We start from the raw sequence: 27,746 nt of genomic DNA, 5'->3' as shown, positions 1-27,746 counted from the left end.
TCTTTTTTAAAATAAGTAATATAAACTAACCATTGAGTGAGAAGGCGAGTCCAGCCTTTTGACTGGTAGTGTACATTCAAACTATGCATTCTTATAACACATTTCGATGGTTGGATTGACTTTCACAGGCTTATATGCACACATCTATTATAGACTTTGGTCTGTCTACCATGATTGTTTGAATTCATAATTTAAATATTAATTTATTGACTCAGTTGATTGATTTGGGAAAGTGAAAACCTGGCTTGTAGTGTCAAGCATTGCTGTGTCGGGAGGAGTGCTGCCTTAGTAGTTAAAGCAGTGCACTTGCTCGGAGAAGGCTGCAAGTACATGGGCAGCCCACTGCTGCCTGGGGGATGGTTTAAATGCAGAGGAATGTTGCAATGGCAATAAAGATTATTAATATTATTATTCAATTTAAAATCTGGATTAATCAAAAATAAATTAAACACAAACATTCTCAATAAGAATGATTGATTTATTAATTTTAATCACTTCTCATCTTTAGTCAGTCATGGTCTGACCATATGGTCTAACAAAGGTTACAGGATGCCCAATGCAGGGGGAAACAAGGGATTGGCAAACTGGATGCTGAGCCATATAGTCCATGTCAAAAACTGTGACAGATGCTCTTTCTCTGTGTTCTCACCTGTTTTTTTCCTGAATAAGCAGCTTTAAAGTTATGCTCCTTTTGCTCCTAAACTACGTCTTTGGATTTGAATTTTACAAAAAAAAAAAAAAAAAAAAAAAAAAAAAAGTGATAGAATCCAATAGCAATGTACTGTACTGTTGCCTTTAGTCACTTTGATTCTGCTTCTCGGAATTTTCCTTTCATCTAACATTTGCCAAAATGTCCATTACAGCACAAATGCTGGCAGGGTGAAATGCATGTATTGATTGGAGACGGGCCCCGTATCACATATATCACATTCCGTCACTGCTGACTGAATGACATCTGTCATAACGAAGGTGCAAGGTTGGCAACAACATCGGAGTTGTCATAATGGGATCTGAAGCAAGCTCGCTACATGCTGCTTTCTTAAGTACGTCGGTTCATTTGTCAGTTGATGCAGGGTCTCCCGAATGGTGTTTGTTTTTTTATTGGCCATTAAACAATATTACCTTCTCTTCTGCCTGCGTCAGCACTTCTCAGAAATAAAGCTGATGACATCGCAGAGAGACAACCACAAGCGGATGTGATGTGATTGTCTCATTTGGCCAGGTGTTTACCCTGAGCAGTGTCTCCGTTTATAATAATCGGTTCTCAGTGCTGAATCACCATGCAGATCATTGCCACAGGGGTCAGAACATATTTGTAGTCTTAAGTATGAAATAAAATATATATTTGGTAAGTAAAACATTTTGGATTGACAAACAGTGAATAACAAAATTATTTATACACATATTTTTATTGTGCAAGATCTGAATCATTCTGAAACAAACAAAAAGTATATAAGATAAAAACTAAAAAAAATGCAAGACTAAATGGAACCAGGGGTAATAGCAACACATTTTCCTCTACCTTCAGAGTCAAATGGATGTAATTTGCCTCATAAAGGTGGAAGACAGCTACCACCCTGGAATGGTTTGCTCATGCATTTGAGCCAATATAAACAGCCACAGCAGAAAAAAATAAACTCAAAACAGCACAGGTCAAAAAAAGACCATAGGCCTGATCCCAGATTTCAGTCGCCCTCCAAGGCGACATGTCTACATCTCGTACCTACACCATCAACAAGAGTCTACTGACAAAGCTTTAAAGTAATATTCACTTTTATTAATTTTTATTGATACCCAGATTGTTAAAAATGCAAGGAATGGATGAACATAAGATTTTATCATTGTTGAAGAACGTCAGACTGACAACAAACTAGATTCCAAAAAGCTGTCTTCGATATGTATTATTCACTAATATTACATTTTTAATAACAGGAAGAAATAACCTATACAGGAGTGTGAAGACATAATTCTGCATAAACTGCTCTGCCAGCAGTTCCTGAAAGCTTTATGACATTCTGAAGTTCCTAATTGTTAATTGCGATCAATGTCTTTGGTAGTATTATTCAGTTTTCAGTGTAGTGGAGTTGTCGGGAGAAGGATATGTTCCATGGTTTTTTGGCCCAAAATGGAGTGTAGATAAGGACGGAGGGTGGGGAGAGCAAATTTTGCTCTTTTCAGTTTTGTTAAGGAGCAAAAAAACAAACAAAAAAAACCAAAAAAAAACACTCAAACCTTATTTTATTGCAAAGCTGTTAGTTTGAAATATTTACCCAATCACATTTTCATATTACCACTGGCTACTTATAAACTTTTGAAAACAGTGTGTTCAGCAGTGATAAAAAATGTTTTACTTAATTTAAAATAAGAATAATTAGACACTGACATGTATGACAAAAGTGAACAACACATTGGAAACACATTTACAAGGCAAGCACCACCTGCTATGAAATGACTGCAAACTGTCTCTGTATAACGTCTGTATTCTGGATTAATTATGCAAGAAAAATTAAATTTAAAACAAGGCCTTTCCCATATAGCCCTCATTATGATACTCATAGTTGTCCTCACCTTCAATCTTTGTTGCTTCGTGTTTTGGAAAAACAATAAATACCTCTAGATACCCCACAAAACAGGGGTTTGCCTTCCATTACTTGATAGGGCAAGAACAAAGTTCTTTCTAGCCAATGCATTTCACTCGTTCATAAAAAGTTGAGTACAGAACTCAATTCCTCACAGTTCCTTCACACTGCAGCATATGTTGGTGTATTGACCACAGCCACTTTAAATATCTACCCAATCACACTAAATTTGTTGGACACCACTCTAGATGAGCGTTATCCCCACAATATGTGTCAAGAAAAAGGTGATAGAACTCCCAACCCAAGACTGCAACAACAGAATGGTTTCATTTTGTTTTTTGCAACATTAGGAGAGAAAATAAATTGCTCTGTTCTTGTGAACTACAAACTACATGTGAGTGTTGGAGTAAAATTCTGTGAGAAACTGGTGAATTTAGTAAAAACCACACAGATTAACTGGGTACAGCTCTTGCTCTTCCATCGTGGCTAAGACACCTGGACCTCCTCTTGGTAGCGGTGGGGAAAAAAGTAATGTCCTGTTGCACTCATTTTTGAACTTCTAGTATTTATTAAATACTAACCTTTTTAACCATGTGCAAAAATCTTTAGAAGTAGCATTTTCTTCAGAACTCTAGCCTAAACCAGCTCTCAATAACATTTTGTACCAAAATCAACTGTAGCATTTAAGAAGTTCTGGCATTATAGGTATTGGGGCGACAATGGCATAGGAACTAGGGAGTTCATCCTGTAACTAGAGAGTTGGCGGTTTGAACCGACCATCTCAGTTGTTGGGTCCTTGGGCGAGACACTTTGCCTGCCGGTGGGGGTCAGAGGGCTCAGTGGCGCCGTTTGTCCGGCAGCCTCTCTTCTGTCAGTCTGCCTCAGGGTAAAGGTGGCTACAATGTAGCACGCCACTGTGTGTGAGTGAAAGGGTGCATGACTAATTGCATTGTGAAGTGCACGGACTTGATTGAGTGCCATACAAGTACAGGCCATTTGCCATTTTACCTTTTCAAATTAATACAAAACCAAAATGAAATAAAAATGTAAAATTCAAAACTTTGTTTTTATAAACAGAAATAAAATAACAAACATGCAATAATACATTTTGCTATGACTAGCCCCCCCCCCCCCCAAAAAAAAGTAGGCAATATGAAGCAAAATATAATTGCTCCACTAGTTATTTCACTTTAAAATAATAAAAAAATATATTTTAAGAATTTGTATCCCCTTTGGACTAAACGATGCCATATTGGCCATTCTGTAAAAAAAGTAATTACCCAGAAGATGTCTCCACACTGAAATTACTTGTTAATATAAAATAAGTTTTTATTTTACAGTTAATGTTGTCTTAGCTTTATACAGATTAACCGCCAGCAGAATAAAAAATGTTTACTCCTATGACTCACTTAAGGAAGCACCTGGTGATGTTTATTTAGGGTGTAGTGGGATTAATAAATCCCTGGTGGCATATTTAACTGCATTATTAGAATCTGTCAGGCGTTGCGAGGGTTAGTGTATGTGACGCAACAGGTTGTCATACCTCCATGACACTGCTACCAATGTTTTAACATAACAAGTGGGTCTTCAAGCTCCAGCATGCCAAAATTATATCATCTAGCCATCTTGTTAGGGTGGACAGCTTTTGATAGTGTCTTTTCTACTACTTTCTCACAGCACAACGCAATGGCAGAAAAAGACATATGGTCCCCCTGTTCTGTATAAAAGTAGTGGTTGTCTCTGGCTGAGCAATTCTTAGACAGCTTGCACCTGTAAGGGGCGTCTGTACAGTGACGGTTCACTTTAGATATTGAGCTCTCCCCTATTTCCCTGAAGTATGCTTTCAAAATACAAAATATAATAGTCATGAGTAATTGACACTCGTGTGTGACTATATGGAAATAATATGTAAGAATCTAAAGGTAATTCTGACAATGCTTTTGAAAAAAAGGAACAATTATTTGTATTCATGAGATGCCATTGGCAATAAGTGTCTAAAAATAGATTACAAAACAATAAAATGGGTTAACCCTTTTAATGAGAAAGACTGAGGACAGAAATATGTAACAAAATAAGGACATTTCTAAACCATTTCCTAACCATAATAATACTATTATTTTAAATACCTTAAAATAGTAAATTAATTGTTTGAAACAAAATAGTTTCAACACGAAATAACCCAAAATGAGGATTGTTCAGACATTGCAAAGTAGTGTTGCTGTTTTTGGAACAAGAACGTGAGTTACAAGCAGCTCACTCACTGGGAAAAGAAATTTCTAATGTCCTGTGCTATTCAACAGTTTTACCAAATACAAATCAATGCTTTGGATGTCTTAATCTTTTTGTCAAAGTGAAGATAAGACTACATTCATTTTAAGCCCGTAATTTATCTACTCCAAGCCCATTTTAAAGATTTTTCATATCCAGAAGTAATTGGTTGCTATAGGCCCCCTTCTGATTCTACTGACTCACTGAGCTCATTAATTCAGAACATATTGCAAATGCAATTCAAATAAATTATATTGATTGGTGATTTGAATTGGGATTGGCTAACTTCTGCATCTGATGACTTTAAAGCATATTGTTTGTCTGCTAACCTGACTCAGATTATTAACAGTCTTACACGTTGAAACCCAAATCACCAGGATAAATCTACTCTCCTTGATCTAGTGATTACTAATATGCCACATATTAGTTCAGCCAAAGGGGGTTTTGCAAATTATGTTAGTGATCACTGTGGGGTGGGTGTGGCCAGGGATACAACAATGGCAAAAAAACAAACCATCTGTTTTCAAAATAAAGGATTTTCTGAAATTTCAGTGAACAGGCATTCCTGTGGGACATTTATAATTTTTAGTGGCAGCGCATTATTTTTTTTTGTTTTTTTTTGATTGATGATGTTCGTTCTGCCTGGCTTTACTTTTTTTGAAAGTTTTAAACATTTTATAAATAAACATGTCCCCTACAAAATCATAAGATTAAAAGGCAGTGTTAATCCCTGGTTTACACCTGAACTAAGATCCTTGTTACATAAGAAAGATATGGGCAAAAGCAAGACAATCTGGTTTGGATATTGATTGGGCACACTTCTGTCAGATAAGAAACCATTTTTCTCCTGCAGTTAAAGAAGCAAAAGTACCCATTATTTATCTGAAACAAAAAAACAAAAATTAATGATCCACACAAATTCTGGCAAATTATCAAATCTTTGTCCAAAAACTTTTGTCCGTCCGATTTTCCTCCACAACATTTTGTCATCTCACTTTCCTTCCCTGATGCTTTGGATACTTGTGTCTGTCAGGCATAACTCCAGTAGGCCAACATTTAAACAGTATGTTCCCTTTAGCAGTGTGCATAGGGAGCTCAGACGCGTGGATATTAGAAGATCTGCCTACCCAGACGATCTCTCTCCATACTTTCTATGCCTGGCTGCTGACATCATTGCGGAAGCAGTCACACACATTTTCAATCTGTCAATACAACAAAACTCTGTACCTGTCATTTGGGACAAAATACATTTGTTTTACCTCTATTAAAAGGTGGTAACCCAACTTCAGTAAATAACTACAGACCCATTTCAAAATGTATATGTTCTTGCAAAAAGTCTTGAAAATATAATAAATCAATAGGTGAAGTGTCATTTATGTTCCAACAACATTCTATCACCTTACCAATCTGGCTTTAGAAAGGAACATGGAACAGTTTCTGCCACTATGAAGGTTCTTAATGATGTATTTGAAGCACTTGACCTGTCAAAAGCTTTTGACATGATTGACCATAGAATATTGCTTCAAAGGCATTTGGACACTGGATTCACTGATCACACCACAGCTTGGTTTTTAAATTATTTCACTGGTTGTAAACATTGTGTACAATTTGTCGGTCTGACATCAAGTTATTTGGACATTACAAAAGATGTCCCTCAAGCCAAAGTTTAGGGTCCACTTTTTACATAAACATAGAGGGACAGGGTCTCAAAGATACAGCTCTGCGTCTGTATGCTGATGACTCTGTGATCTACTGTCATTCTAAATCCACTGATTTTGTTTTTTAACATCTGCAGGCTTCTTTTGACACCATTCAGTCTCAACTTTCAGAACTTCGGTTGGTACTGAACGCAGATAAAACTAAAGGTTTATAGAAAGAAGGTTCCCTCACTTCTGCCTAAAATTGTCACAAAACAAGGATAGTACATTGGTTTTGTATCATCCTATAAATACCTGGGTATACATATTGATAATACTTTGACCTTTAAAAGTAATATTGAAAATCTGTTAAAAATTAAGCTTAAGCTAGGATTCTTTTATTGAAATAAATCATGTTTCTCATATCAAGCCTGGAAACAGTTGGTGTCTGCCACATTCATGAGTGTTTTAGACTATGGAGATATCGTCTATATGAACGCCTCTGTCACCTCTTTACATACGCTAGACGCCATGTATCACGGAGCACTTAGATTCATCACGGACAGTAAAAACACTACTCACCACTGCACCTTGTACTCGTTGGTAAGCTGGCCCTATGCACAGACTCTTGCACTGGTATATGTTCTTTTATAAATCTATTGTTCGTATAGTGCCACCATACCGGCCTCATTACTGTATATGCAAAACAAATATCCGCTTTCTCCTTCAGAGTTCCAGCAGTTCGCACAGAGCTGGGGAAAAGGCTTTCTCCTTCTCAGGCTCCTCCAGCTGGAGCACACTTCAGCAGGACCTGAAGCTCTCCAGTCTGGTTACACTTGGAGAATTCAGAGTTTTATTAAAAGGACTGGAGATAGGGTGAGCAGGAAATTCTACTTGTTTTATTTAGTCATTTGTACATATTTTACTTTTGTCATGAAATTTTAAACCATATGTTGGGACACTTTTAAATTTGTAATTGCTGTGGTAAATTGTTTAAACAGGTATCTGGTTTAAAAGGACTAACCTGTATAAATTAAGGATTAATAAAACAACAAAAAAAAACTAATGGAAAGCAAACGTTTGTATGTTTTATGGTCCACTTCCCTTAAACACTACCCTTTCATTGGCATTCTGAAGTTTGCAGTTCCTTGCAATATTGTGAAACAGTGACGATGACTCATCAGGCAATCAAATGCACATATAAAGTTGTAGGCTACTCCAATTAAATACTTTCTGAAGTTTAGATGTTCCTCCTCCATGACGCTAAAGAAAAACAACAGCAGCCTGGCTGTACACAGAGCCCACTCAGGCTTGAGGAGTCTCCCTCTTTTTAGATGAAGCCACAATTGTGAAATCACATGAACAAACGGAAGGAAAACAGCACACAACCCTCTGACATGACAAGTAGTTATTTGATCAGAATAAAGATTTACTTTGTGCAATATACTTTTTTATATCTCCATTTAAGGCACCCTCAGGAGCACTTGACCAAATGTCTCAGCGTAGGAAGAGCATTATACAACTGACATTTGCGACGCTCATCTGCTACAGTTCAAAGCTCGTAAATTAAATTCACATAATACCACCTTGCATATAGGACCAATAATACAAAACTTCCGTTGTTGTTTTTTTATGGTACTTCTCATCTGCTGGGTCCAAAAAGTACTGTCAATATGTTTTCTTAGCCTCGTGAGACCATCCTGATCTCGCGAGCTTTCAAGGTTTAACTCTCCGTTAAAGAAAATTTGGAGCCGTTCACCAAACGAACGTCCAATCAGCGTTGGCTTTGAGGCGGGTTGAGGTGTGACGCAACGGGAAGCGCGACGGTTCAGTCTAAAGAACATGGCAGCTTCAGCCGATGAAACTAGCGTTAGCGTGGCTATCGAGCAAGTTTAATCGGAATTACAGAGTATTTCTCTGCTGAGCTAACGAGCCTTTACCTGCAGCAGCAAGAGCAGCTTGGCTTGTGGTTGTGTTTTCGTCGTCGCTCGTAACAGAGTGACGACGAATCTGATTGGTTCATTTGGCCCGTCTATCACCAACATAGGCCAATCAGCTAACCAGTATTTTCGCCCCTTCCCAAAATTACTTCAACGGAAGGTTTCCAGATGGATATGCGGAGCAAATCTATCTGGCGGAGTCAGGTAAATGTTTTCTTGCACCAAATTAAATCTATTTTAACGTCACTAAGCATTTAAAGAGCATGTATGTAAGGACATACAGAAAAGAAGATGGTGAGTAGCACTTTTAAGGTCAATATTTCTTCTTAGTTGCCCAATTTTATATATACTAATTTAAGAAAAGCTAAAGGTTTATTTTCATTATTTTCCTTTTGTTATAACAATGTGCTAAAATCAACCTCTGAAATGTTTCTAAAATGTCAAAAATAAATAAATACTAGCAATTTTCCATTGATCAACTCTGACCAGTCACTGGCAGGTCAAATACTGTCAATTACTGTTTTGTCTCTGTTCATTAATTCTATCTAAACATAAACTCCATTTTGGGGGTCTGTTTAAAAAAAGTATTTATAGTTCATCTCTAAAATGCACCTCAAACAGAACAAAAGAAAATATATGTTTTAAGTAATGTTTCCTCTCAAGATAGACACAGTAACAACAGCAAACATTTAAACAAAATACTGTCATACTGTCAAAAGAACAACTCTACAACGTTATGCTAGGACATTAGTTGTTCGTTCTAGGACAGAAGAGTTTTCTTTTCTATTTTAGCCAAGCAGGTTTTCTTTAAAGATGCAGAATGTTTAAGACATGAGTTTAAACTGCTTATATAGCATGAGACGGGCCACAGAGTTTCTTTCTCTCTGCATATCCAACCAACTTTGAGAGCACAATCCCTGTCATTTGCCGTTGTATGAAAGCGTACACACTGACACTGCACTGACCCAAATTCAGAGCCAGTTTAACCATGGAGCAGCGGGGGTATCTCTAAAAGCAGATGTCAAACCCCCATGTGTCAGCAATCGCTGCTCTCTGGAGCTAAATTTTCCGAGTGACTAATAAAAATCTGAAAAAAATAAACCATGAGAACAGAAATTAACACAGCAGCCAAGATGATTTGGGAACTACGTTTTCAAATGACTGACATAAACTCGATAAAAGTATTTTTGAAAATAACTGCTGCTTTTCCATCATTTTTTAATTTCATTGTGACTTCCAAAACTAGAAAGCAGAAAAAAAAACTAACCTTGTATTTGCCTTTTATTTTTTTATATTTTGTTTAGTCTTTGGTAAATAATCACTTTCCTTTAGCATAATGAACTCAGATACTGAATTAAACAAATATCTTCTCTCAATTTACTTCAGAAGAGAATATCAATCAGTTGCATTATAAAAACAATCTTAAACCCTTGGGTTTCCCACTTGCCTGACAGTTTGTCACACAAATTTGAATGGGATTCTGGTTTTTAAAGATGAATGATACAACCTAGTCCATAAATCTACATCCAAACTTACAGTATCCCCAACTTCTCAGTTTATTTATGATCAATAGTTCTGAAGATGACTGTCACATAAAAGCTAAATGAAGCAACCAGAAATCTTATTGATTCTATGAGCACTGCCTGTTGTGGGTGTATGAAAGGGACCTGAGCATTATGTTGCATCACCAAAGTTTCAGATTTGTGAAACTATGTGTAAAACCCAGAAAAGCTGTGCATGTATTCCAAAGCGTACATGTCTAGCATGGCCAACTCACACGACAGTTCAGTTAAGGTTTAGCGTTTGGGATTAGTTTGCTACAGTGGTCTCATATAAATAGGTCAGTTGTGAATGCATGTCTCTAATCCTACATCATATAGGGCTTGTGTATGGCATTAGGATACTGTCATGAAGTAACTGAGAAACTATTCTTGTCCAATATCAAATTACATTTGGTTCCTTTGTACGACATTGAATATTAAATACAAAGTATACCATCATACATCATGCAAACTAGGCTAAAGTTTGCATGAAATTTAAAAACTTTTTTTTTTCTGCCATGATCCATGGGTGTTTGTGTTTGGTGTCTTTGGGTTTATTTATGTTAGTAACTTATTGTCATTTTCAGCTCTTTATTATTGCCATTATCCATTAACTAGATCCATATTAGTTATTTCCTTTTTGTTTAGTTTCAACCTTATTTATTGTGTTCTTTCCTCTGTGCATTTTAGTTTATCGCCTTATGCTAATCCCAGGCTTTTGTCCTTTTTGATTTGTAGAACCGTTTGTGTCCAAGTTAAGCGCAGTCTGTTATTTGTGTTAAATGGGCTACGTTCACACTGCAGGTCTTGATGCTCGATTCCAATTTTTTAGGTGGCCATTCATACTACTATTAAATGCGACTGCCATCTGACTTCCGTTTCCATGTGTGGATAACAGAAGACGGAACACAGCAGCAAACTGTTTACGGAAGTAACATTGAATGTAATTGTTTTTAGAAGTGTTCAATAAAGTTTTGTTAAAATAAAACCTTGATACTGGCTGGCATCTCTCCTTGTTATTATTAGAAAGCTGTTGAGCAAAGCTGTTGAGCAATGGGAGCCGACAATATTAATATCACATCATCGCAATTGGCCTGTTCACACTGCCATGAAAAATATGGATATGGGCAAAAAGATTGGATTTGTGTTGAATTTCCCTGCAGCGTGAACGTAGCCATAGTCTCCTTCCCAGGTTTTCCATTCAGCTCTCTCACAGCTGTTCAACATCCCCCTGGTTAGACACACCTGGTTCCCATCTCATTGATCACATCTCTGTATTTAAGCTCCTTGGTATCCATTGTTCACTGCTGGTTCTTTCTGTTGTTTCCTGTCCGGTTCCATAGTCTGTTCCCTGTGTGCCTTACCTGTAGGTTTTTGTCATTGTCTTTTATGAAAGACTTCAATTCGCCAACCTGATCCCAAGCTCTGGTCTGAATTATGGTCCTGCTTCAAACTCACAATATTATTTGTTTTTAAAAATACTTTCTTAATCCCAAAGGGAAATTAAATGCATTAAAATTCCTGATGGTGCCACTGATGGATTGTTTTGTTGAAGCACCTGGTTTGTAGTTTAATCAAATAATCTCATTATATGTTACAGTAATCATGCACCAACAAATGACTACAATTTCGAGCAATTACAGACATGACTACTTTATGTGCCACTTTCCACCTCATATACTGGTATTCACAGTGAAAGAGTTGTGTCAAAGAGACTGTATTGGCTGCTGCTATTCTCTGCGTTTTAACTGCTTTACCGTGACCAGGTTTATCCAACAGCCATGGTGCACAGACAAGTGACTAAGAGAAATGAATCTCTGCTGGCCAGAAAACAGCAATTTATAAACTGCTCATTAAAAACATCATTAATGAAAACAGAAATAAGATTTCAAAAAATGACTTCAGTTATATTTACCTTAAATAGGACTGACCTGTTGGAGATTCCAATATATGTGACAGTGCTTATTTTGTAAAAATCTGATTAGCTCTTGACATGGGATGTTTTTGTCTCATTTTAGTCACATACAGTCCAAATAAAAAAATTACACCTTTTTTTTTCAGTTCTATGGTTTTAAAATTTAAATGCTCAGATAGTAGGTATTCAAAACAAACCTACAGCATGGAAAAAATAAGCACACACAACAAATTCAAAACAAAGATGTAGCCATGGCTGTAATGGTTGCACCATGCTATACATTTACTTGGATTATACATGGTTAGGTTCAAATCAAAACTGATTTGAGCAGAAATATTTCATAGTCACTTTGACCACACAAATTACATGTTCAAGAGGTAAATGCTTTTCCTAATTAGTCAATAATTTAAAACATTATAAAAGTGCATTAAAGTTTTTTGTTATTGACCCAAGTCAAATAATGAGAAAACTGTTTCTTCAGCCCCTAAATAATGGGATATAGAGACATAGATACATGCTAAATAACAAAGCTTAAGATATATGAAACAAACTCCAGGAAGGAGATAAATATAACTGGATTTTGCATATCAGAAAATTGCATGTGTGACCCTTTGGTAACCTTTGTGTTTACACCAGAATTTGACCTGCTAATGTATAAAAAAATGTTTTTTTGAATGTCTAAAAGAAATCGGTAACATAACATTATATTAAAGGAAATGACAAAAATATTAGTATAGAAACTATTGAACAAGTAGCGTTTGTATGAGGAGTAAACACAAACGAGGGACTGTTCACTGTATAAAAGGTCTTTCAAAGATGTTTTATGGATGGACATGACTCTCCTTGCTGAAGTCGTTTCTCTATGCTTGTGCTCTGAATACTGAATACTCAGCCGCACCCCACTAATTTCATTAGACTGGCGATAAGAACCAATAGACTACCATTTCAATATTCAGCATCAGGTCAGCATGGATCATTGGTGCAATCAACTGAACTTGTCACGTTGTCGGATGAATGATACCATGAAGGAGAAGGACTAATAATAGAAGTCCAGGAAAAAGGGAAGGCTGATGGTGACTATAACTGTTGACATTTGTTGCAATGGTGACATGACATATTCATAAGTAGAGTATTGAGCTGTTTACATCAAGGACATCTAAAAGAGTTGATAGATTTTATATATATATATATATATATAGGCACACATATATATATAGCCTCCTTTCTTACTGACTGCAATGTTCAAGCAGCACTTATGGTGAACGCTGACACACTTCAGCTTTGTCTAAAGAGTCCTTACCCACTAGAGTTATTCGGACTGGACCTGAAGATGATGAGTTTGTCAGGGTTCTGGGGTTTTGGTCGCTCTGCACAATCTGCCAGAGGTCACCAGTGTCCAAGGTTCCTGGAGGGGCACATGGTTCACAGGTGTTTCCTGCACACCTGAGATTGATCTTCATCAGTGGGGTATAGAAGGAGCAGTCTGCTAGTTCTTGTCCTGCAGTGGTAGACTCTAGACCTCTGAGTACATTGAGCTAGATTTGTGACTGTTTTCCTTGTGAAACACTCTTAAACCTCCCGTCTCTCTCTGGGAAAGTGTTTCAAGTGCTTCCTAGAGCAGAACACTTTGAGTTCCTGGCTTCATTATCTTCTACTTTCAACTGTCTAAAGCTTTGGATCATCCTACCCTACCTTGGCTGGCAACCTCCTGGATTACAGCCTTCTTCATTCTCCTTCATGCAGCCTGTCCGTCGTCCAACGAACCTCACCATCTCAAGCTCTCTGGATCTGCCAAATAAATCCCTGAACCTTGGCCAAACCCTCTCCGGCATCTTTAGCCACATCTTCAACCGTTCAGCCTTTTCAGTTCATTCCTCTATATTCTCATTACCTGTTCCCTCGCTCACCAGTCTCATACCCTTCCAGTGAAGACTGATCACCTTTTGAATAGTTATCCTGAATCCGGTTTCGTCAACAACTGCATTATTCCTATTTGTTAATAAACCGTTGCATACAATCTTCCATCACATAAGAGTATTGTTCATGTGGGTCGGGAAAATAAACTTTATGACAGGGTTTGTGTAGCTTCATGCTTGTTTTTTTATATTTTGCAGTTTGTGTTTTTTTTCCTGCATTTCTTGCAACCCTGTTAAATATTTGCAACTAAACTTTTGATAGTTCTGTGATCATGCGTAGCATTCAAAATTATCCATGTTGGAATTAGAAAAAAAAAAAGCTTAAAAATGAAATGGTCAAAATACTCACTTGCCTAACAATTGTGCATACTGTAAATGTTCACATTCCTGCTAAAGTATCGCCCTGAAAACCAGTAAAAATGAACAATGTGTTACTAACAGATAACCATTTAATCCTAGAAACTAGTTCTGCACCAACTCTTCTGTTAGCATGACCTGCTTGACTGGTGATCAGGAGACCCAGAACTTGTCCAGACATGTCCACTATTTACACGCACCACTGCTCAGCAGCTAATTAAAACTACAATAAGCACATCTTAAGTGTAGAAATTTTAGGCGTTTAAGCCTAATGGATGCATTTATGAAGTAGCAATTTGCTAGACAATTACAAATGACAAAATAATACATCTCAAAATATTTGTAATTTTCTTTCCTTTCTTTACAATGATTCAGTTCACTTTATATTGAAGTCTTGTACAAAAGCTTTTGTCCTGACATTTTGGTGCACCTTTTATGTTTAAGTGTAGGGAAGGATAAAAAGGTTAAGGAGTTATATAATATGGTTTGTAAGGAAGAGATGTGGTAATGTATATATTGACTAAATGTTCCAAAGTAAAGGAGATATCAAGCAGTCACCTAACAGCAGAAAAGTTAATTAATCAAGAGGAGGCACACAAAGTGTGGGGGAGGAGCTGGCCAAACCTGAGAAGTGTAACAGCCTCATAGAAGTGAGACTTCAGAAACACAAGGTAAGTTATATCAAGGAAGGCAGAGCAGAATAGTTCACAGCAGTGTTTATATATAGACGTATCCTGACAATATCACAACCTGAAACCTTTTCTTCTCTATGGTACGAAATAATTTCATATTGATTCTGAAGGGTTGAAAAACAGAACAAGTGCAGGGAGGAAGCAACCCCGAATTACTAGCAGTTCACTACATTTCACTGTGACTGCTCATTTGTAAATGCATTAACGTCGCACATGCAAAGTTAACAATATGCCTTTGTAACATCGATTTATTATGACAGTATACAGCAAATTTAAGATAGTCATAACAAAATTCTTACAAAGTCCACATTTTAGGGGATAAAAAGGATAATTGTGAAGTCTGATATGATCAAGGATGATGTTCCTGAAGGAACTTGAACACGTAGTTTTAAAGCTTCAAAGCACCTGCCACCCTTGACATGAATAATGCAAATTTTACGACATAATTTGTAAGTTAGAGAAATAAGCTTTCACTTTGTTGTTACTGTGCCCATCAACAGAGCAACCAACCGAGACAAGAAAACAAGTTCATAACAATAGATTTTAGTCAAGCTTGGTTTTTAAAGAGTTTGTGGCATTTGTGGGTGGCTAGGGACCAGTCATTTAAACTGATGTTGAGCTGTTGGCAGTAGCTTTGTTTAACACCTCAGCATTTTTACTCGTAACTCTTTGGGAAAATGAATGGCGTCTGCTTTTTGTCCATTATAGTTTGCACCTGATACTCCTAAAACTTTATGACGGGTAATTTCACCCTTTAATTAAAGCACTTAGGAAAGAATTTTGCAAAGGAAGCTATTTAGTGACTATTTCTCACCAAAGCAAAAGATCCTTACAAGGAAACAGCTGGACGTTTAGTGTCAAATGGGAGAGTGCATCTGCAGGACTCAATACGTTATCACATCTTAGATGAGCACCACAAATATTCGATAACACAAAAGTGGTAACACGTGGTAGCAAAATGAACCTCATGAACTGGCCACAAACCTGAACGGTTACGCAATGCAGTGACAGAACACCTAGGGTACATGACAACATAGTTCTAATCAAACTAATCATTTTCTTGGGTTTTCTAGCTATTGTGCCAGCCATGTCGGATAAATCAGACTGAGTTGAAAGACAAATAAAACATGAAACTTTTACAGGCACCCAGGGACTGCCTCTCACAGCAGGGGCGGCTCACTGTATAAAGAATAGCCATCCAGGTTTATCCCCCTTTTTCGCCCGCTGCCCTAGCAGCAATGAAGAAAACACTCATCTCCCTCTGTGGAGCGGAGGATCCGACTGGAGTTTGGAGAACAGTCACATATGCAGGTTGGATTGAAGCTACGTCTGCAGCTTATCTTCAGCGTAATCAGACACCGGAGTAAAGAATCTGTCTATGCCTTGTGTCTAACCAGCCTTGTGATTTTTCTCAGCTGTTGCAGGAAAGCTGAGCACGCTGCAGCCAACAGAGAACTAAGGAAAGGCCATGCGGAGGTCCCCGACACTGGAAAAGCTCTGCAGAGAGCCCATGCTGTGAGCCCCCGGGCCGAGCACACCTACTGCCCGGATCCGTATACATGTTGCTCAGCCAGGCCTAGCTCCCCAAACGATGGCTGTTTTCCCCTTTTGAGCTAGCCGCCTGCTCACTGCTCAGGTAACCAGCTTTGCCTCGGAGTAAATCACTGCAAACGGCTGCCGCAACCAGAGATAACGGCAGAGGTTTGGCAGAAAAATAAACAGGAAAAGTTTAGAATGGTGTACTTAATATTCTTCCACTGTGTTTTTAAAACACCTGGAGCTAACAGGCATAGCTCATGCTAGCTTCTTTGAAACCAAGCGTTCCTGATGTGGTTTGAGTGTGTTTTACAGTTATGATAAACTTTATTTCAATAAGGGTTTTATACACCAATGGGATATTCATGCTTGCGTTGTCCGGTCTGCTCATTACAACCAAATAGAGCTTGGTTGGCATTTGTAAATTAGTGCAGAATGTCCGCTAGCATAGCGCTATTAGCTTCCCACATAACATCAGTGGTACCACCGAGTCAATGCAACTACAGTTCATTTTAAACATGTTTGTTTTCAATGAATAATTGCATTAATAAAAATCAACTGTCCTAAAGGTTACTGATTCTTACTGAGCTAATCATTCTTTAAAATGTTTTCTCAGATAAGGTTTTGTTTAACTCAGGATTCGCATTGTGAATTGGTTGAAACACATACTAAATGTCATAGCTCTCAACTCTCACGCATTGACCGTGTGACACACGCATTTCACTAACTTCACACGCTCACACGCAACACATGACATTTCACACGCAAACATGGAATTTCTCACGCATAAAAATCACAAAGCCCGTCTGGGCCGCGGACGACAAAACTCCACCTTCTGCTGAGATGTTTCAGCTTCTTTCACAACTTGTGGCCATCAGTAATTCCTGCTGCAGTTCTTTTAACAGAGCAGCAGGAAGAGTGATCAGAGTTATTATGAATAATTTTAGTCTTAACAGTGGTGAAAGTGAGCCGGTAAGGTCCTGTACCGCGTACACAGGAGGGGAGGGGGCGGAGCTGCTGCGAGATGACCGGTTCATTCAGAACCAGTCATGGCTGCACGCTGGATCATAAAACAGTTCTGCTAACCAGATGCAGTTTAAAACGCCACTTGGTCAGTTATAAGTTTCGTTTTTATTAATTCTGCATTTTTTAACTACATGCACCATATTTCTGTGCCTTCGCGCTTGCTCCTCTCCCTCCCCTCCTTTCCCTCGGAGCAGGTGCTTTCTGGGCGTCAGAGCGCACTGACGAGAGCAATAGGGATTTGTCTGATCAGTGCGGCGACTGACTGAGAAACCTGTCGCTGTGAAAGGTGATGAGAATGTTATAAACTGTAACAGTCTAGAAGTGCATTGAGCTGAAAGGGAGACATCAGCAGCTGGATCGTGGGTAAAGACGCAGCGTGAACCTCTGTGTGCTTCAGTGTTGCTGCTGAGGGGATCATAAAGGCTTGATGAAACTCAGCCTGATTCACCAATCAGGTTATAGATTTACAATGATAAACAACCCATAGATGAATGTGTAACTGTGTAATAATTCGGTCAATAATTAAAATCTACTTAATTTTATTCAGTATTATTTGAACAATTGTGTATTATTTATGTTTTAATCCATTAACTGAACAATAAAGTATTAATATGTCTCTTTCTCTTTTTAACAAAAGTAATACATGTCTACTTCATTGTCTGGTGGGATAAAAATGAGATGGAGTTGACTCCACTGGCTCTTCCAGGGTCCAGTTAGCCCCGCATCAAACAAGACCCGCCCCCAAATTAGCATAATCTCACTCTTAACTTTTGATAAAAGTTGAGAGGTCTGCTAAATGTCATTCTAAATTAGTTACGCTAATTTGAACTCATTCCACTTTTTTAAGATGAACTTTGGTTCTTTAACTTGGATCTGCAGATTTCAACCATTTTATTTGTCCTTTTGTTGCTTTTGTGTGTACATATTTCCTTAGCTTCATTTATCTTAATTTTGCTTTGTAGTTTTGGTTAAGTTTCACTAGCTTAGTAGAGAAGATTTATTGATTTAAATATAGTGTTAATTCAGATAAATAGCATTCTACAGTGATGTTCTCTGGAAGTTAATTTTTATTTCTGTTTATAAATTCTTGAACTTGAAGAGAAGTTGTCATGCCTTTATTATATGTGTGTGCAGAGTTTACTGTTAAAAGAATGTCACTGCTCGAATCTTTCCTTTCAACTATAGTGTTAATATGAGCTGTTTGGGCTGATATTCACCGGACAATACCTAACAGACTGAGGGCTAGTTATTAAACATTAAATAAGTTAGAACAGTGCATAATAGCACAACATAACAAAAGAAGAAAGTTGCACAATGACATCATCATTTCATCTGCTGCTGAAAATCCCCAGAAGAAGCAACAAAAAAGATTCTGATTGTATTCTGAATGCCAGTAGAATGCTAATATTACTGGAAAATGTTCAACAATTAAGCAGTAATAATCTGCGCTCGCAGGCTACCTTTAATGGACATCTCTTTGGGCTACATTAATGTCTTCGGTTGGATCTCTCTCTGTCTGTGGCATAGCAGACTCAATATCAGAATAAACTACCTAGGAGCCTTCAAAAAGTCTTGTTTGTGTTTTATTTCTATTCCTTCACCTACTACTGATTGACTCAACATACTAGACTAATAGCATCTTGTACGCTATATCAGAAAACTTTATATCCTGTTTTTAGTTAAGTTTCGCCCCATTTATTTTGCACTTAAAGACAGCTTCAAAAAGTTATTTTTGTGGGGTTAATAAAAGCACTAACATGCTGAAATAGTATGTGCATGTGTTCTGGGAAAGATGTTTGGTTTCTTGCCCCCAAACTAAACGAGCAAAATATTCTGACAGGGTTATAAAGTTCAACATAAACAGTTTTTTTGTTCAGCCCAATCTGGAAAATATCACAGGATAAAGTACATGAAAAAGGAGGGGGGGGGGGGGGGGTAATTCATTCTTGCTTCCCCAAACCGCTGCTGACAGTACATTTATTTTAAAGCACTGCTGGATCATCTACCTAATTGTTCATCATTATACTATATGTTTCTGTCTTCCAACAGTCAAGTGGAGGCATTATATAAATGGCTCTTAAATCCAGCTGATTAAGCATATGCCCAGGTCACATGCTATTCAAGGGAAATATAACACTGGTACAAGATATTGTATCATGTTAAAAATGTAAATATAATCTTTGCCACACTGATGAGAATGTTTGCTGTCAGGACGGTGCAGTTTTACGCTGCAGTATAAAGTAAGAGGAACTCTGCAATTTATCGAACCAAATGTAATAGACATGAAAGCTACAGCTATCGATTGTTTCTCTGTTGCTTCTATTGCCTCATTTCCTAAAAACTCCCGAGCACGTGTGCACCAGTCTGAGTGAAAGGCGGAGGCTAACAGCACCAGCAATCCTGTTCCATTTAGAGGGGAACCATGGCTACCTCAGAGCCATGCTTCTGTATAACAACAGGGGGTTTCATGGTAGTCTGTCAATAACACTAGCTTCTCCCAGGAGACAGGAAACACAAAACACTCCTAGCTGCCATTGATTGCATAGTCTCACCCAGGCATCCTTTCTTTAAAACCGACTGAAATAAATGGGCTGTCTACCTCAAATGACATGAAGTAGCTGATTCAGAACATTTAAATGATCGCATAAAGACGACTGTCAGGTCCTGTAATAATAGCACTAGGAAAAGGGCTGACATATCAGCTGATCTTCAAATTGATGATTATGTTCAATAAAAGGACAAAACGTTTGGTAATTGTTGTGTGTCTCAAGAAGAAATTTTCTTTTTTGTTAATAATACAGAGTGCATACTATATAACCACATTTTAAAGAATAAAGTAAAAGAAAAAAAAGATGTGAAAATCGAAGACTCATACTGGCAAAATCTCTTCAGGTATTTAGCAATTGTTAACACGGCTGTGTAACAGCAGAATCCAGCACTTAAATGTACTGTAAAAATAGAAATTAATATTCTGAACAGTGAAACAAAAAGCCCTGTATACATTAAGGTCTCAGGCAGATGGTTAGGCATTGAGAAACATATGCACCGGTTTCCCAAAGGGCGGTAGAGAGTCTGTCCAAGCTTGGCAGGTGAAAAGCACAGCTTCTACCTAGTCTGCTTCTCCTAAATATGAAGTAAATGACATTTTCTGAACATAAGATATTGCTCACTAAAACACATGTCAAGAGTTTCAAGAATTTCCTGAAAGCCCACCTATTTTTATTACCATTCTTTTCTTGTTGAGTTTTTAACCATGATAAAACACTTTTTTTTCTATGTTGTGTTTTTAAGCTGAAATTTGGTTTTGTTTCATCATTTGTAGATTCATTTTGTTGAAACAATATTGTTTTAGCTCTTTACAGTTTTATATATGACATGTTTATTGTTCTCATTTTGGTTAGTCTGCATTTTGTGTTCTTTCAATGAGCTCTAGAAATCAACTGACACTAACACTGACAAATAGTAAAGTATTTCATCATTCTCCTTAAACGACTTTGAAGCATCGAAAACGATGTGACTCGAACAGGTCAAATTTCAGCTTGATAGGACACCAGCCTTTGGGAAAAATCGATTACTGTATCCTTTTCAGATCAGTGACACACTATATATAACTGCTAGCAGGTCATGCTAAAAACACTCTTTGGTGTGGATGCTATGGCTGAGAAAAGAAATTAACCATTTTAAGTTAACTATTGAATAAGGTTACACTCAAAAATATTAGAAACTCCGGCAGAGCTAGATTTTAAAGAGATTTTCGTTCAATCAGGAAGTATCAAAGTCAGAATTCATTTATTGTCATTGTGCAAGACAGCGCAACAACATTTAAAGAATAGCAACTCTCAAAAGCAGTGCAAATCAATAAATAATAAACATAATATACTAAGTATATCAAGAAAAAACATGGAAACCAACTGGGATGTTAAGGAAAAATAAATAAATAAATGAATGTAAAAAATTAATGTAAAAACATCTAGAACCTATGTATGCAGACTGTTTCTACAAACATTTGTAAAACAATGGGTCGCTCTCAGAAACTTAGAGGATTCCAGCACCCCCAAATATTCCATTTAACTCTTTCTATGTTATCACAAAAAAGTGGAAATAACTCAGCCACAAACTGACGGAGTGGGGGCAGCAGATACAGAGGTACATGGTGCGCAGAGGTCATCAACTTTTTGCAGCGTCAATTCCTACAGACCTCCAAACTTCACGTTGTCTTCACATTAGCTCAAAAACAGTGAGTAAAGAGCTTCATTCCATGGCCGAGTAGCTGCATCCAAGCCATACATCACCAGGTGCGATGCAAAGTGTTGGATGCTACGGGGTAAAGCGTGCCCTTACTGGATTTTGGAGCAGCAGAGGCGCCTTCTCTGGAGTAACGAATCATGCTTCTCCATCAGGCACCCTAATGGACGAGTGTGGGTTTTGGATTTGCCAGGAGAAGGATTTGCCACTTGGAGGATTAGCCAAGTGTAGAAGTTTGGTGGAGGGGAGATTCTTGTGTGGGGCTGTTCCTCAGGAATGAGCTTGGTCCCTTAGTTGCAATGAAAGGAACTCTGATAGTTCAGCATAACAAAAGATTTTGGACAACTACATGCTCCCAACTTTGTGGCATCAGTTTAGAGATGGCCTCTACCCTTTTCAACATGGCGGCGCACCAGTGCACAAAGCAAGGTCCATAAAGACGAGGATGAAAGGGTTTGGTGAGATGACCTTGACTGGCTTGCGCACAGTCCTGACTTAAACTCAATAGAACACCTTTGGGATGAATTAGAGCCGAGACTGAGACTCGGTCCTTCTCGTCCAACATTAGCGTATTACCTCACACATGCATTTCCTGAAGATTCATTAAAAATTCCCAAATAAAACAATTCAGAACCTTGAGGACAGCCTTCTAAGAAGAGCTGAAACTTTATAACTGCAAAGAGTGGACCATAATGATATTGCACCCTGTGAATTAAGAACGGGTGTCACTTAAGTTCATATGCGCGAGTCAAGGCAGGTGATCGAATACTTATGGCAATATAGTATATTACTGGACTACAGCAGATTGTATACGATAAAGTCTTGCACAAAGTGTTTCTTTCAGATGACCTATCAGCTTTTTGTTAAACTGAACAAAAGCATATCATTGCAGAGGCACTGAAAGATCAGCTTGTGACCAGAATCAGACAATTTTCACCTTGACTGGTTCTGACAGGGAACTGGCCATGATAAATGTAGTCAAAAACACCATACCTGAGCACAAATAGATTGTGCTATTCAAAAAATACGTACTTTAAAGTAGAAGTTGTTAACTCAGGAAAGAGCAGTTAAAGTTAAAAAATGTCAAGATCAGGGAGCCGTTAAAAAGGTATTCTAAATGTTTAATAAGCTATTTAGAAAAATATTGTGATGTTTAGACACTTTCAACAGGCAGCTAGACTTAGGTGGGAGTTGATAATTTTACCATTTTGTACTGTTTCTGTAGTTATTTCTTGCTTGACTTTTTCCTGGTATGGATAGGTAATTTTGACAGCCTTTTAGAAATAGCCCCACTAATGTTTCATTAAAATACACAGAGACTGGTATTTACAGTTGGTTAAGGTAACCACTAATCTTGCTAATATACATATCCCCCAACATCTTAGGCAATGTGCTAAAGAAACAAATGATATTGATTTTTAGAAAGATGTCGATCAGTTCTTAAAGAGAGAACCATCTTAAATCAGCATCAGCAGGTCAAACAAAGACTTTACAAAGACTGCAGAATACGTAAACACTCAAAATTATTCAAAGCCTTGGCAGATTCATATTTAAAGTTGTTCTTTAATTTGAGAAGCATTTTTTTGATGCCTAGCAAATGATGATGCCAATGTAGGAAAATACCACTGGAGGCATGTAAAACTCTTTGTGGAAAATCTAAGATAATATAATATTGGTGACTAAGGATATAAATTTGAATTTGTATGTTTTTCTTTTAATGTACCTTAAGATAAGATTTGGTATAAATTGGTGCTATAAAAATTATCCAGACTGACAGGATATAGAAACAGATGTGAAGTTGAATGTTGAGGAGAGCATACCTTATTTTCAGCGTGCATTTTTGTAAAAAAAAAAAAAAAAAAAAAAAAAAAAAGCACTATTTGTACAAACTCATTACCTTTGGGGGGGGGGGGGGGTGTCTGTAAGGTTTTCAATCAGAAACAAACTTTTTGTTTTTACGAAAATAATTTAGAGCAAAAGTTTACCAAAGGGTATGAATATTTCTGATCACAACAGTAGTTTCTTTTCCACATACATTTTTTTTTTATTTATTTTTTTATCTCTCAGCTGTAATTTGCCCACTGTCACTGAACAGAATAACCAGCAGCAGCGAGCAAGGGAGATGGAAAGCACGCAGACAGGCAGTGACAGAGAGGGTGTGGATGCCTTCTTGCCCATCATGAGCTCAGATGCTAAATCCAGCTATGCAACCTTTACGACCCCATGGGATCCCGAGTCTCCAGTTACACTGAAGGGAATGTGGCAGACTACACGGGGTCTGCCTCCTGCTGCAACTGCACTGTACGGTGTCGCTCAGTCCACTACAGCTGACTGCACTGAAACGATGCAAATAAGTTCGTCACAACATGCAATTAAATGCCATTTTGAACTGTTGAACACTCTAAATATATATCACATCTCTGACAAAAATCACATTACCATGGCACTATGCGTGAATGATCTAGTTCTAATGACCACGTCAAAGCTCCCCGCGTCCTCCATCGCGTTGTTTGTCCGCGCTAGAAGCGCTCACCCAGACTCCGCTCTAAAGTCAGGGTGAGGCATGTAGCATCACTTTGCGACTCCACGTCCCCGAAGCAAGCAGGATGACAACAATGGCTAAATCGGAAGCACGCGCGGTGGATTAAAAATAACTTTTCCCCGTCAACTGCTGCAGAAGAGAAGCGACGAGCCCCAGACGGAGTTGCTAAACAAAGCAGCGACATTTCTAGACAATGAACGACTAAAGGGGAGAACGAGAGGAGGACAAGAAGGCGCACACGGCTGCGCTTCCGTGGAGAGGTCGGGTGCTAATTAGGAGGCAGCTGGTGAATAATTAAATAGCTCCGAATGCAGGTGTGTGATCGCGGATTTACGAGCAGAAGTGGTCGGTGTTTTTGGCTAGCCTAGCCGCGACTGATAGCCTAGCAGCCTGGCTCGTCTCTGCCCGACCAGCTTTCAGCACCGGGGCTCGCTGGATAGCTGCTCGCCGGGAGTGGAGCAACGCTGAGATTTCCAGCTCACGGGACCGCTCTTCAGTCCCGCAAAACACGCGCCGCGTCGACCCCGCAATGTGCGGTGTGAAACGTGCAGACTTTCTGTGCGGCTGCATATTTTAGCGGACGAGCGGGTGAGCTGGGGGTACAGCGCTGAGTGAAAACAGCCGGACCTCGCCTAAGCTAATGTTAGCTGCACGGCTCCGGTCGTCAGTCGGTGCAGCAAGTGTAAAGCTACAGGCTGCTAGCAAATATAAATCTTTCAGCTCACAAGCCCTTTTTTTTTCTCCCTCCCCCTGCCAGCTATTTACGCACCTTTAAACCGTTAAGGATACCTCCTCTCGCGGGTCCACAAACTGTGCAGCAGCAGCAGCAGCAGCACCTGGTCTCGCTGAGTGCACTCCAAAAGAAATAAAGGCGTCCTTACTGTTCCGTTAACCTCCCCGGAGAGTAACAATCGGCTCAGTCCGGACGCTCTCCTTAATCTTGTGGTGCTGAATCTGAGGCTACACGCTTCTTCTGTCCGTGTGTCGGTGATGCCTCTCCCCCTCCCACGGTCGCTGCGAAATAATGATCCCCTCCCAGCGCTCCTACCGCAACAACGAGGCTGGCAGGTGCGGACAGTGATGCGCTAGTAACGGCGAGCCTTGCGAAATAGTGGGCCGTGTGGTCGACTCCGGCGTTGGCAAATCAGGAGCGTCTCTGTCTGTCGTTGACGCATGCGTGATTCTTTAGAGTGAGCGGTGAGCAGTTTTTTTTTTTTTTTTTTGAGCTTTGAAACATTTTAGAAGTGGGGAGATCCATTCTTACCGTGGATGGTGTGAAACTCAAAACTCATCTCAGTTTTTTACGCAGCAAAACAAACTCAAAACAAGCAAACTGAATGGGGCATCTGAATAAGAATTGTTTCAGTAAATTTGTTCAAAAACTGTATAATGTAGATTCATTACACACTTTTCAAATGTCTGTTTATGTTCATTTTGATGGTTGTTCCATATACATATCTAGAACATACTGAAAAATGTGGTTAGTCAGAAAATTAGAACGTAACATTAGATCGATTTAAATATAGTTGGTTTTGAATAAAAACTAATTATGTTATAGTCATGTAATGCCCTATGTCCTGTATCTTTTAAGTGTCTCCTTGCTGCCACCCACCTGACTTGAATGGGTGAATAAGTGGCTTCTGCAGCACTTTGTGGCATGCAGAAGAGGTCATGCAATCCTTTGAATCAGGTGAGCTGGAACACGTCCAAAACATGCAGGACAGTGGTCCCCGAGGACTAGGGTTGAGAATCACTGGAAACGATCACTAGGAAGGCTGCTAACTTGATAGTTTCCTGGCAATCACTGACACAAAGTCAAAGCAAATAATTGCTAAAGTTTTTTGGAAAGTATTAACTACTCTCATTGGAAATTTAGTGGAAAGAAAAAAAATTGTAGCGACACAGGTATTACCATAGTTTAGAGTGTTTTTTAAGCAAAGCTAATGGAAGAGATAGCATTGAGTTTCTTTTAATTGTTTCCATGTGATGTATTGTTTCAAGGAATGGAAATTTGGAAATAAAATACTCTGTGTCTAATGCATCCATGTAATGAGTGTTTATTTTTCATTATTATTGAATTGCAGACATAAAGTATTTCATGATGTTCAGCTGTTTACTGTGCAGAAAAAGAAACATAAAACTTTTGTAGGAAAACGTAGTTTTAACATTTGACATTCCAGAGATACCCATGAACATCCCTATCAACAATGGAAACGGTTGTTGATTGTGAACTCTGGAGAGGAAAGGGGATTCAGAAGTAATATAAAAATAAAAATTAAAATTAAAAAAATGCTGCCTTTGTGTATTTTTGGTTTGGTCTCATACAATTTTTCTTTGTTTAAAACTAATTTCCACAGTCACTTTAGATATAGTTTATCGCTTGTAAAACAGAATGTAATCATCTAACTCCAATGATAATTTTTTTTTAAATTGTTATTTAACCCCCCAAATCGGACACACACACACACACACACACACACACACACACACACACACACACACACACACACACACACACACACACACACACACACACACACACACACACACACAAAACTTCCAGATGCCTGATGACAACCAAAAAGGCATAGGGCAGCCAATTGCAACTATTTTCTGTTTGCTTATTTGTATGTTTTTTTTTTTTTACTTTATTCTTTTAAGCTGTAGTGAAACTTTGAGCTGTATGTGGAGAAATAATGCCATTTCAGATTTTTGAAAGAAAACATTTTATACTTGTTCATGACAACAAGCCTGCATTTTCCAGTTATCCCAGGTGCTTAATTAAAAAAAAATCAGTGATGTAATGATGTAAGTGCATCCATTAAGTGGCTACAGATCACATATTGCTCATCTAACAGGCAAATCACCCGTGTTAACGTGATTGCACTGAATCTGATTAGGTTTTAGATATAATCTTGCTAAATAGCAGTTACAATCAAAGTCTAAACAATAACTGCAAGACACTTAAGAGAGTCAGACCACTGGCATAGTTTAAGTCCAGACAAATAAAAAAAAAGCTTGAATTTGAATCAGTTTGATTGATTTATCCTTGTGTGCTGCCTCTGCCTGTTTTATCAGTGTATAGAAGTCACCAAGCTTGTTGGCAAACTGCTTTCCTTAGAATTGTGCTCAGATGCATTCAAGCTTTACTTTCTGCAGGCCTCTAAGCTGACACAGCTTGCAGAGAATAAAACTATGCTGGGAATAAACCTATCTCTGAGTCTGACAAGTTGTCAGCTTATTCTATTGTGTATAGCTCAAGCCAAAAAAAACATTGGGCAGTTAAAGACAATAAAGATCTTTTTTGTTTGTAGAGCTATTCAGCGAGATTTCCTCTGAGACTTGAGGTGAGAAACGATGTTCATCCAGTGTGTGTTTACTTTGATGTATATCCACAGACTCCACACTCACCACAGAGCAGTTTTCTTTCCGAACCATAGGCCATACTCCAGGGACTGTCATCACCACATGTCCCTGCACTGGCTTTTAGTGCTCTTACACAAAGAGGTCATCACTGGATCAATCTGCTGTACTTAAGAGCTCTACAAAAAG

General features: G+C 38.3%; 1 protein-coding gene across 2 annotated transcripts in view; it reads right to left on the bottom strand.

The window, feature by feature from the left end:
* Positions 1 to 25,298, bottom strand: part of ctnna2 (catenin (cadherin-associated protein), alpha 2) — a 378,523-nt gene extending 353,225 nt beyond the window's left edge. Inside the window, exon 1 of one of the 2 annotated variants that reach the window (XM_036136991.1) lies at positions 24,966 to 25,298. The gene's annotated coding sequence lies outside the window, so the exon portion shown is untranslated. The remainder of the gene's footprint in view (positions 1 to 24,965) is intronic. The other variant, XM_036136992.1, reaches the window with a different exon arrangement.
* Between the last annotated feature and the right edge of the window lie 2,448 nt (positions 25,299 to 27,746).

The sequence above is a fragment of the Fundulus heteroclitus genome, chromosome 5 (assembly GCF_011125445.2).
Source record: "Fundulus heteroclitus isolate FHET01 chromosome 5, MU-UCD_Fhet_4.1, whole genome shotgun sequence".
Taxonomy (NCBI): Eukaryota; Metazoa; Chordata; class Actinopteri; order Cyprinodontiformes; family Fundulidae; genus Fundulus; species Fundulus heteroclitus.
This window is presented reverse-complemented; position numbering and strand designations above follow the sequence as displayed.